At 38.5% G+C, this 10,852-nt stretch overlaps 1 long non-coding RNA gene across 1 annotated transcript; it reads left to right on the top strand.

Moving 5' to 3' along the window:
* Positions 1-361: 361 nt before the first annotated feature.
* Positions 362-3,559, top strand: LOC148265786 (uncharacterized). Its single transcript, XR_015819209.1, has 2 exons — positions 362-1,223; positions 3,283-3,559. It is a non-coding gene; the product is annotated as an uncharacterized LOC148265786 (long non-coding RNA).
* The last annotated feature ends 7,293 nt before the right edge of the window (positions 3,560-10,852 follow it).

Here is a 10,852-nt window from a genome sequence, read left to right on the forward strand (position 1 = left end):
GATGGAAACCAAAAGCAGATTAAGGAGATCGGTCCACCAACATCAGGAGATCTTGATATTTCCATAAAATGTCATTCATGTATCATTTTCTAGAAAGTGGTAGAGGATTTCTGTAAATTTACGGATTGTCTTGAGGCCTCTTCATATCTCTTCAAAATTCATTTGATTTCATACATTTCTCATTCTGTGACTCTCTTACAAATCATACCATCATCAACAAAAAGGAAATGAGAAAAAGACTGGGTAGATGGAGCAATCTTGATACTTCTTATATCCTAATTTTGTTTAATCATTATATAAATATTTACAATAATAATAGTGACAATTATATGTAGAACAAATTAATTTGTTTACACTTATAATTTTATTATTGTCATTATTGTTATTATTATATTTTTTATTTTTATTTTACTTTTATTTTTGCTATTACTTTTTGATCTTGTTTTGTTTTTCTTTCATTCATGGTGGTTCAAAAAACAAAAAACAAGAAAGGGGTTCAGGCCTGGACCAAAATGTCAAGGCCTGCGTCCTATTTCCTTGCTTATTGGGCCTAACCCACCCTGTTAGCGGCCCAGCTTGAAGTCTCGCTCCTCTCAACGACGTCATTTTGAGTAGCTTTATGAAAACGACGTTATTTTGAGATCTTCGAGAGCGAGACCTCCCCATTCTTCTTCCCCCGCAAGGCAAGTAGAGTCAATGAGCATGAGGAAAAGTGACGGCTTCATACTCGAGAATAGCACAGAACGGCGAAGCATAGGAAGAGTTCTCAAGTTCTGTTCCATGACAAAATGGGAGTAGATAGAAGCTACAGAGAGACCAACCTGAAGGAGACCAGACACTGTGAAGGGAAATTGTGGAAGCCGAAGTTGAAAGGAGTATTGGCTTTTCTTACTTTTGACCTTTCGTCCTTTATTGCCATGCGGCTCAAGAAATACGGAAAAGCTTTGGGAATGTTGGAATCCAGAAGGGTGGCAGTGGGAGACCCAACCATGAGGTGACTCAGCAGAGGAGGTCTCCGGTAGATGTCTTTTGTTTTTTCTCCCGATGCCTCCTACGATAAAAGGAGGAGCTCGAGAGCTGAAGCCGGGAATTGTGAAGACAGTGATCAGAAAGGAGGCAACCGAGAGCAAAAAGGAAGAATAGCTTCAAATTGTGAAAAAAGAGAAAGAGGTGGAAGCCATCAAGCCGAAGGTGCCAGGGGATTTCCAATTTGGACCCCTTCGGTAATTTCTAAAAATCTAGCAATTACAATTCTATTCATGGTCAATGAAATTTGTCAATGCATGATTCAATCGGTATGATGTAGGGAAGAAGTTGAATTTATTGAAATTTCATACTTGGGAATGAAGCCATGCTGTAATCTGTATTATGTGTAGAGGGTGTTGAGTGTGTTTCATTAAAATGTTTTGCTATTACAGAAACTAGTGAATGAATGAATGACTTTACAGAATCGAAATTGTTTGAGTTTCAATTCTTGTTGAGTAAGTGGAATAGCGTGACTTAATTTGATTGAATTTGTAAATTGAAGCATGTTTCTGCCAAGTGATGAAAAAGGTTGAAATCTTGAATGTAGTAGTTTAATGAGAATATCCATGAGTTATGATATCCATGTGTTGAAATCTTGAAGCATGTTCACTTAACTGTTTTGAGTTGCAACAAAAACCTCCTCTGCATTTTGTTTCTGTTTTAGTTTGATCCTTATTTTGCTTAAAGGAATCGTTTTTTTTTCTTTAAATTTTTTTAGTAGTAAATTAATTTTAATGCCACATCTTCCCATCTTGAATCTGGTGTCAAATTAATTTTGGGCTTAAAGTGTTTTCCCCTTTTAAAATTTGGTTGTGGGTTCTTTAAGGGACTTTAAAAAACTGACCTATGTCTTTGTTTTGACATTTCGAGTTTGTAAATTTATTTTGAGCTATATTTTGCATTGCGACAGTGGCTGTAGTGTTCCCTTGGGCATTATAAGATATATTATATTGCTAGAATATTTTAAGGCTGGTTTAATTCTAAAACTTAACGTTGTCCATTTAACTCATGCACTATCTATCGTTTTAGATTTTTTTTTAAAATTGGAATGCGACATGGCTATGGTTATGTTTTTGTACTCTTGAATTTAACATTTTAGGGACCTTAATGTTGTGTCGTAAATAAAAGAAAAGAGAAACTACAGAAACATTGAGGCTTTCACTTTGTCTGTTTTAGTGTCCATATTAGGGGCGTTCTGGTGCCGTTTGGACTAGAAAAATGATGACATGCTTGTTATTTTCAGAAGCAAAATAATGGAAATCAAGGGCTGCTTCATGTGCACGTTCACTCATGGTTTTAAGAGGCTATTCTGTGTTTGTTTTATGCATGATTTGTAAAAATAGAAAAAGTAGAATTTAAAAGAAAAAGATAGAGTTTTTGATGGATGATGTGCTTTTTTTGGTAAATCTTTGAATTACTGGTATTTTATATTTAGTTTTCATTTAAGACATTTAATTTATATTTATGTAGTTGCAACTTTTTTTATTTATTTCTCATATGTTTCTTTATAGTCATTTAAAGCCAGTGCCACTAGATGTGTGCCTTACTCCTCCCTATTTAATCTCATTTTCTGGATTTAGTTTCTCTTCATTAGACCAGTGCATGTTTTTGTGGGTATTCCCACCCTAAACAGATTAGTGATGACTTCTTTTTGCATCCATTGCAAATTCTTATTTTGCGGAGTTTTGCACCCACGTTACAGTTATCACAGCTTGGCAACCCCATTAGGGAATGAAAAATTATTGTAGGTTTTTACTTGGCCACCATTTTTATTTATTTTGGTTAATATTGTTTCTTAATTTGATTTGTCCATTATCATGATGTTCTTTTAATTATGGCTAACATCTTTGTTCTTATTTTGTTTCTTTCATCCTTGTTTCTTAATTTGCCTTGTAAGTATGTTCTCTAAATTATTCTGCTTTTGAATCTCCATATGCATGAATCTTGAACCTAGGATGTTAGGCTTTTGCTTATCAGAATTATGGGATTTAGTGTGGACCTGAACAAAACAAATCTTCTGTCAGTTTCCATATGAATGTCCTACTTTAGGAATGGGTAGGATGCAGATGCGACTAGGACATAGAAACCCGTGCCTAGTAATGTCGTTGATACCTCCTTTTTTAAGTTATTCGAAGTATCCCGTAGGAAATCCTAAAATATGGCCCTTGTGTTGCATGCATATTCATCAACTAAGCACATTTGTTCTTTTTTTATTATTGTAACTTAATCTCTACTTTTGCCAACTTTGTGATTGAGGAGAAGCTTTTTCAGTTCCAAGAAAGGACTCGAAGATCGTGTATTCCTAAAGCAAAAACTTTGAAACTTGTGGAAATTTCTTTGTAATAGTAAAATGGAAGCTTTAACTATTAAGGAATTAGAAAATTTTAAATCTTTCTCATGCAAGATTATGTTTCGAAGAATGATAAGGACCGACAACTGGAAGAAGTGCAATGTTTGTGTATGAATCTTGATCATGATGAACAAATCTCATATTTAAATGAATTCAGTAAAATCACTCTTTTTATATGCTCAACTTCATTGGAATTTGATTAAAGTAGTTATAGAACTTTTGATTTCTCTTTTATGTTGTTTTCTATTTGGCGGTATTGATTTGGTGATCACAATATTGTAAAATATTTCTTGCTCCAACAGGTTTAACAGGAAAGATTTATGTGCTTAATTGTCACATTAATACCAGGGAGACTCTGGCCAATTTATTGGGTACTACTGCGCGAAAATTAGGCCACCAAAACCATAGGGAAGGGATTAATGAGAGACTTTAAAAAGACTTCAAAAAATTTCTCTTAAACGTGAATTAAGGCATAACTTGTTGGCTTTGGGAATATTCCCCTGGAGCCTAGGATTTGTAGACAAGTGGGTGAAAAAATTTTTGGGATTCTATAGGCAGGAAAGGGTAGACATATTACTCGCCATGTTGGCCAAGACATTTTAAACTTTGAATTTCATTGGAAGACGAGGAAATGGACATCTTTGGGATTGTGCACCTATTTTTTACTTGTGGTGGTCAGTCACTTGTTTCCATACCCTTGAATAATCAAGAAAGAGCGCCCAAGATATATGAAAGTTGTGTAATCGAGAAGAGACAGTGGAGGAAAGCATTTATATCTGGAGGTCAAGACTAAATGGAATGACAGAAAATAACATAGAGTGGTTGCCACCTTGGTATGATAAAGAACAGACACTTATTGCCTGTGGATCATATTCTTGAATGCCGTTACCGGGAATTAGAGGAGCTGTGAACATCACACCTACATTAGGAATGAGGTAATACTGGGACAAGGGCTACGTTCAGTAGATGGAATCTGGGATTGCAAATTTAAATACAAACCTCAAAAAGACAAGGAATACAGAATCAAGGAAGCATGGAAAATTACGAGGGAGGAATTGAGGGAGCCCCCATTTACTAGAGCCTACTGCAGAGTACCTTCAGTGGAAGGATATCAAATTTTTAGGGTATGATGTACCAATAATACAAGAATTTCAAGAGATTAAAATTTCAAGCAGCTAAGGAAGGACAAAAGGAGTTACATAGGATAGAATACAGATAAAAAACGTAATAAGCCTTTACAAGGAGGCAACAAGAATCAGAGAGGCAGCAGATCAGAAAAAAGATGCAAGACAGTTAGAACACATCATTTACAGCAACGTCTAGAAGAAGCTTAGGAAAAGATTGTAGAATTGGAGAACCTGTAGCTTCAATCGAAGGCTGAAAAGATGGAAATGAGTATGACAATTTTAGTGTTGTAGGTGAAGTGGATGAAGCGATAACTCAAGGGAATGGCCACCAAAAGGAAGCCTGAGCCCAAATGAAAAGCCTAAAGCATAAGAGTCGTTTTTCTATTCTTTTGCTTTTGTTTCCTAAGTGTACTGATGTTTTTACTAACTTTGAACGTTGGATCTAATTGTAATTTTTCAAATAAGAATATGTTTTTTGTTCTCATAATTAAACTACTATTTTCTAAAAGTACAATAAACTTAACTTAAAAGAATATACGATCTCCGCAGTCATTCTCTTTAATCAACCACATTGGTAGAATCATACTAATATATATATATATATATTGTTTTTCTTTCCTTAGGAAATGAAGAAAATAGATTACCGGCAAGGAGGTCACTTTTACTCAATGTTCATATCTAACTTGTTGTAAAACGCACAGTATGGAGCCTATTGAAAACATTGAACTAAGAGAGGAATCATCGAACAAAAGTGATATGAAACTAATAAAAGGATAGATTGCGAGCAAGCAATGCACAGACTTGCTCGTAATGACGCAGAGGAGGTCTTGGAGCTTCTGCGCTTCTTAGGGGGAGAGGCAGGCAGAGAAGCCTTGGAAAATGGTGTCATAAGTGTAGATAATACGAGTGGGTGGTGATGAAGATGAAGAAAAGGAGGGTATAGATTAAAGTGAAGAGAGAGAGGATTTAGATAAGTGCTCATGAGTAGGAATATGGTAGGCTATGCATTATACTAACCTCAAACAATGAAAATGAGAATGTTTGGGTCATTATACAATGGTCTATATTAATCACGAACTTGAGATGACCATCATCACCTTATTAACTTTCTATAATTCTTTGATACCATGGACTTCATTGTACTATATAAAAGTAGTCATTGGATATGATCAAAAGCACGAATGTGTGAATACTAAATAAAGGATCAACAATTCCCAAGTAAGAGAGCACATGTCTTCTATGATTAATGGTTCTACCTAAAAACCATATATGTCATTGACTCCTCATTTTCTTGTCTAAAAATCAAACCTCTTCTCTTCTTATGGAAAAAACTGTACCTTCTAAAAGTCTCCTTTTCTTTTCTCTATATCCAAAACACGATGAAGACATTACAAATTCCCTTAGCTTCAGGAAACCAACTGATTGGAATGCCTTAACTAGTTTGTAAGAGTTCCTTTCCCCCTCAAGTACTATGTAGCCTTGTTAGTGAGCATAGCTTAAATATATGATGCTTGGACTATTGTCTCAGAACTGAAGAAGAAAATGATTACGACAAAAGAGTTATTTAGAGCCAAAAACTAACTTGAAGGTGACCTAAACACTTGAACTAGATCCATAATACTATCGATGTTTAACATGTTCATGTATTTTCCTTTGTAATGTAAATAAGCATTGAGTTTTGATTAATTTTAAAATCTTTTGAGGTTTGCTTCAAAATTTCAAGGACATGAACTAAGAGGAATGGTATATTTTCTCAAAATTCAGATCAAATACAATACCACCATCCCTATCAATATATTAACTAATTTCTTTGCTATAAAAACGCAATCAAGTTGTTTTCTATCTTAAATAAAGCAACCTTGTGAATCATAGATGGTGGAATTCGTAGTCTCCATTAATTTCTTGTGTAATTTAAGAGGTTTCTATAGAAATGCAATCAAAAAGTGCTCAATTAACACTTTTTGAAACTAATTTTTATTAAATAGATCTTTAATTTTATGTTTTAATGTAACACCCAAAACTTTTTATTTTATTATTATTGGAATTTTATTTGATTTTATTTTATTTTAATAATTAATTTATAAGGTTTTAATTTAATTTAATTTAATTTAATAGAAATAAAAATAATAATAATGATAAAATGGGGTAAAATTATTTTTGGGATTTAATTGAAAATGATTTTGGAAAAAAATGGTGAAAATTTAGATTCTGAGGGTGTTTTTGAAAAGAAAATCGAAAACGGAGGGTCAAAACGCAATTTAAAAAAATTGCACCACGTCAACAGCCCGGTAAGCAGTCCCGGGCAACCAGGACACGCCGCGTGGTAGGGATGCTGACGCGGGAAGCCACATGGGACGGAGCCATGTGGGCGATCCTCGTGCGCACGATCGGACGGCTGAGATCCGTTCCCGCGCGTACGGACGACCCAGATCAAACGCGCGCACGGATGGCCCAGATTGCACGCGTGCGAACGACTCAAATTAAAAGGGAAAGGTTATAAATAATCTCATCCACACCCAACCCCAAACCCTAGCCACCAGAACCCTCGCCGGAGAAGACAACCCAACTATTGGAGGAACCGACCGCCGCAACTCGCCACCACACCGGAGCACCTTCCGGCCGCCAAACGAGGTAAAATTTCTCCCATTGACTTGTTTTTCGATGCTGAACCTCTCTGTGGCCAAATCGGAGTCAAACCACCGGTCAATTGGCTGAAAAATACTGCCGAAGTCCAGCGGCGCCGTCGCGGGTTTCCTCGATTTTTGCCTCCAATGAGGCCCTTCCTGGTTCCCGTTCGATGTAATTTTTACACCACTGTCACCACCGTCCTTTTCAATACAGGTTGACTGGAGCAAAATACGAAATCGTAACTTGCGTCGGAAGAGCCGCCGCACCCGAGAGCTTCGTCGCCGGTGAGTCTCAGTTTTCTGTAATTTTTTGGCCCACCGAGGGCCCTAGGGGTGTTTATCACAGGAACCAATGCAAGTTTGGCCGAATCTGGTCGAAAATGGTCGAAAACGGCCAAGCCGAGGCGGATCGCCGCTGTAGGCGGCGGCACGTCGCCGGAGCACGGCAGAGCCGCCATGCCGGAATTCTGAAATTGGCCGAATAGGCCCTGGGTCTGATTTGAGATTTTTTGGGGACATGTGCAGGTACCGAAAGTGTGTTTTAGTTTATGAAAAAAAAAATTCAGGAAATCTAGGGACTGCCCGGAGGCGTAGTGAGAACCCGATTTCAAACTCCGAAACAAGTAAGGATCCCTCACTCTATTTTCTATCATGGCATTAAAGCCTAATAAATGATTGAACGATATTTTATGAATAAATAGATATGTATAATTAATTAAAATTGTTAATGGGGCCGGAACCTTATGTATTTGTCAGTCTGTTCTTGTTTGATGTATTTTACAGTCTAAATACAGTATAGTATTTGATTGTTTATTCTGTGGTTTCGTATGCATGAATAACTATTTAATCTATTATGGTTTGAATTATTGTGGACCTGATGTTGTGTTGCCTTGTTTGGTGTGCGTTGCTGGTTTACGTATTTATGTTGATTGGGTAATTGAGACTAAGAAAAATAAGGATGGCATGTGAATTTATGAATGGATAAGTCGACAGCCTCACTAGATATTCTAGGAGATGGTTGACGGACCGGGTCCATAGGGAACCCTGCCAGGAACGTGGTCTCTCATATCGGACGGGGTATGGAGACTTTAAATGCTATGGCGCTCATACCGGACGGGGTATGGGGACGACCCTGGAATTAAAGTGAATGGTTCACGTGTAGCAGGGACCCCTATGGATCCCCATGGATACTAGTAGGCTGATAAAAGAAGAAATTTGTTGTTTGATGATTGAAATACAAAAGTATGATATGTGTTATGTTACAGAGTATGCATGATCTTATGATCTTTATAATGTTATTGTTTTCATAAGTTGTTATAATGAATCTCACCGAGGTAAGTGGACAATAAAAGATTTTATTATTGATAAATGAATTTGTTATGAATTATGCTCCATTGGTTGTTTTTGTTTTCTACCAACCTTTACTATTGTGACAGTGAGATAGTGTGATATCTTTACTGGGCTAGTGTAGCTCATTCCTTACTTAGCTATTTCAGATCAGGAGGACTAGGTTCCCGAGCCCATTTCGCAGGAAGACGGCGAATAGAAGCCTAAAGATTTATTAGTTTTCCTTATAGTATTCATTCATAGTATTTCCTTCAATCAGTTTATTCTTTCATATCTTTAATACGTTTTGATTATTATGTAAGGGATGTTAATAATAATCTATTTTATTTCGCTTCCGCATTTAGAATAAATATATACATTTCTTTTTAATTTCCGGGGCCGTTACAGTTGGTATCAGAGTTGCGTTCCTCAGACTCGTCCCTTACACAATAATATTTAGAGAAATACCAACCGATTAATCGTTACTTAACCCTTCCTTGTGAAATGCAGGTGCAGAGAGATGAGTAGAGGAAGACCCCCACTAAACCGAGCAGCCCGGGATGATTCGCTTCGGGAAGATGTGGACAGAATATTTGAGATGCTAGAAAGGATCATTGCTGCCCAGCAAGGCCGAGAGGAGAGAAGGGAGTTACCCAACCCTCCCCCACTACCACAGGTTGAGCCACCGCTACAGCGAGCGGATCCCGAGCCACCCCGGCACGAGTCTGCTCCTCTACAGTACCCTCCGGCACAACCACCACAGTATAATCCGGTGCCCCAGCCACAGTACTGCCCAACACCGCCACAGTACAATCCAGTGCCCCCATTATATCAGCAGGTGCCACCATAGGGTCCCCTAGTTTATCCTCAACCCAGCCCAGTCCCTCTTCCACGAGACCCAGCTCCTTCCCTGATTGACTCGAGCTACGTAGAGAGGTACAGGAGACTGAACCCTTCTACTTTTGTAGGGGAGTCCTCTTTCAAAAATGCCCTGTACTGGTTGGCAGAGACAGAGAAGGCTTTCAAGACATTAGGAGTGATTCCCGAGCAGAGGGTTACCCTTGCTTCCTACATGTTAGTGGGGGAAGCAGGTCGTTGGTGGGAGCTCAAGCAGACCACCCTTCCTACACCAGTCACTTGGGAGCAGTTCTTAGTAGCCTTTCATGCGGAGTACCTCCCCGAGCACATCCGACATCCAAAGGAGATGGAGTTTGTCCAACTGATCTAGGGAAACATGACGGTATCGGAATATGCTTGTAAGTTCCTAGAGCTGGATCGATACTCCCCTGAGACATTGATAGATGAGGGTAGGAAGGCTAGGAGGTTCCAGTAGAGCCTTCGTCCAGAGATCAAGCAGCACTTATTGGTACTAGAGCTCAAGACATATTCAGTCATTCTAGCAAAGGCGTAGATCGTGGAGAGGAGTTTCAACACCCTTTCTCAGTCAGTAGGAAGTCACAAACCCTCAGCTCCACCTCGCAGACCAGCACCTACTGCTCCTGTCCAACAAAATAAGAGGCTCAGACCGGCGATCTAGGCTCTAGGGGCAGCACGTGGCAAGATCTGTCAGCACTGCGGCAGGGATCACGGGGACCGACGATACTATCGCCTCAACAACACCTGTCACATATGTGGTAGTGCCCAGCACTATGCAAGAGAGTGCCCGAGGAACCAGAACCAAAGAAAACCTCCTTTTCAGGGCAGGGTTTACAACCTCACACAACAGGATGCCGATGCCGACCCGGACGTTGTACAGGGTATGTACACTATCTGTAATCATATTGCTCATGTTTTATTTGACACTGGTGTATCGCATTCATTTGTTTCACATGTTTTTGCATCCAAATTTAATGTATCACCTGATAAACTTGATTCAATGTTATTTGTGTCTACTGCTGGGGGTGAAACACTATTAGGGGAAGTTGTCTACAGGGCTTGTGCCTTAGAGATAGCAAATAGGAAACTGAGTGTAGTTATCTACAAGGCTTGTGCCGTGGAGATAGCAAATAGAAAACTGAGTGTAGACCAAATAAGGTTAGACACGGGGGATTTTGATGTAATTTTAAGGATGGATTGGCTAGCGGCGTATCACACCACCATAGATTGCTTTAACAAAAAGGTTGTATTTAATCCTCCAAATGAGGAGCCATTTACAAATTAATAAAATTATTTGGTACTTATTTCTTGATGGCAAGTTTTCCTTAATTTTCAAGTACTTTAACCTTGTTATTTTCTCTAACTAAGCAAGCCCAAGAAGGAAATTTGTATCCAAGATATTCCAGTAGTCCAAGACTTTCCAGATGTGTTTCCGGACGAACTACCCAGACTGCCAGTGGACAGGGAAGTTGAGTTCACTATAGACCTCCAACTAGGCACCCAGCCTATTTCGGTTGCTC

Source organism: Carica papaya, chromosome 5 (assembly GCF_054855325.1).
Source record: "Carica papaya isolate Zhongbai chromosome 5, ASM5485532v1, whole genome shotgun sequence".
NCBI classification, from domain to species: Eukaryota; Viridiplantae; Streptophyta; class Magnoliopsida; order Brassicales; family Caricaceae; genus Carica; species Carica papaya.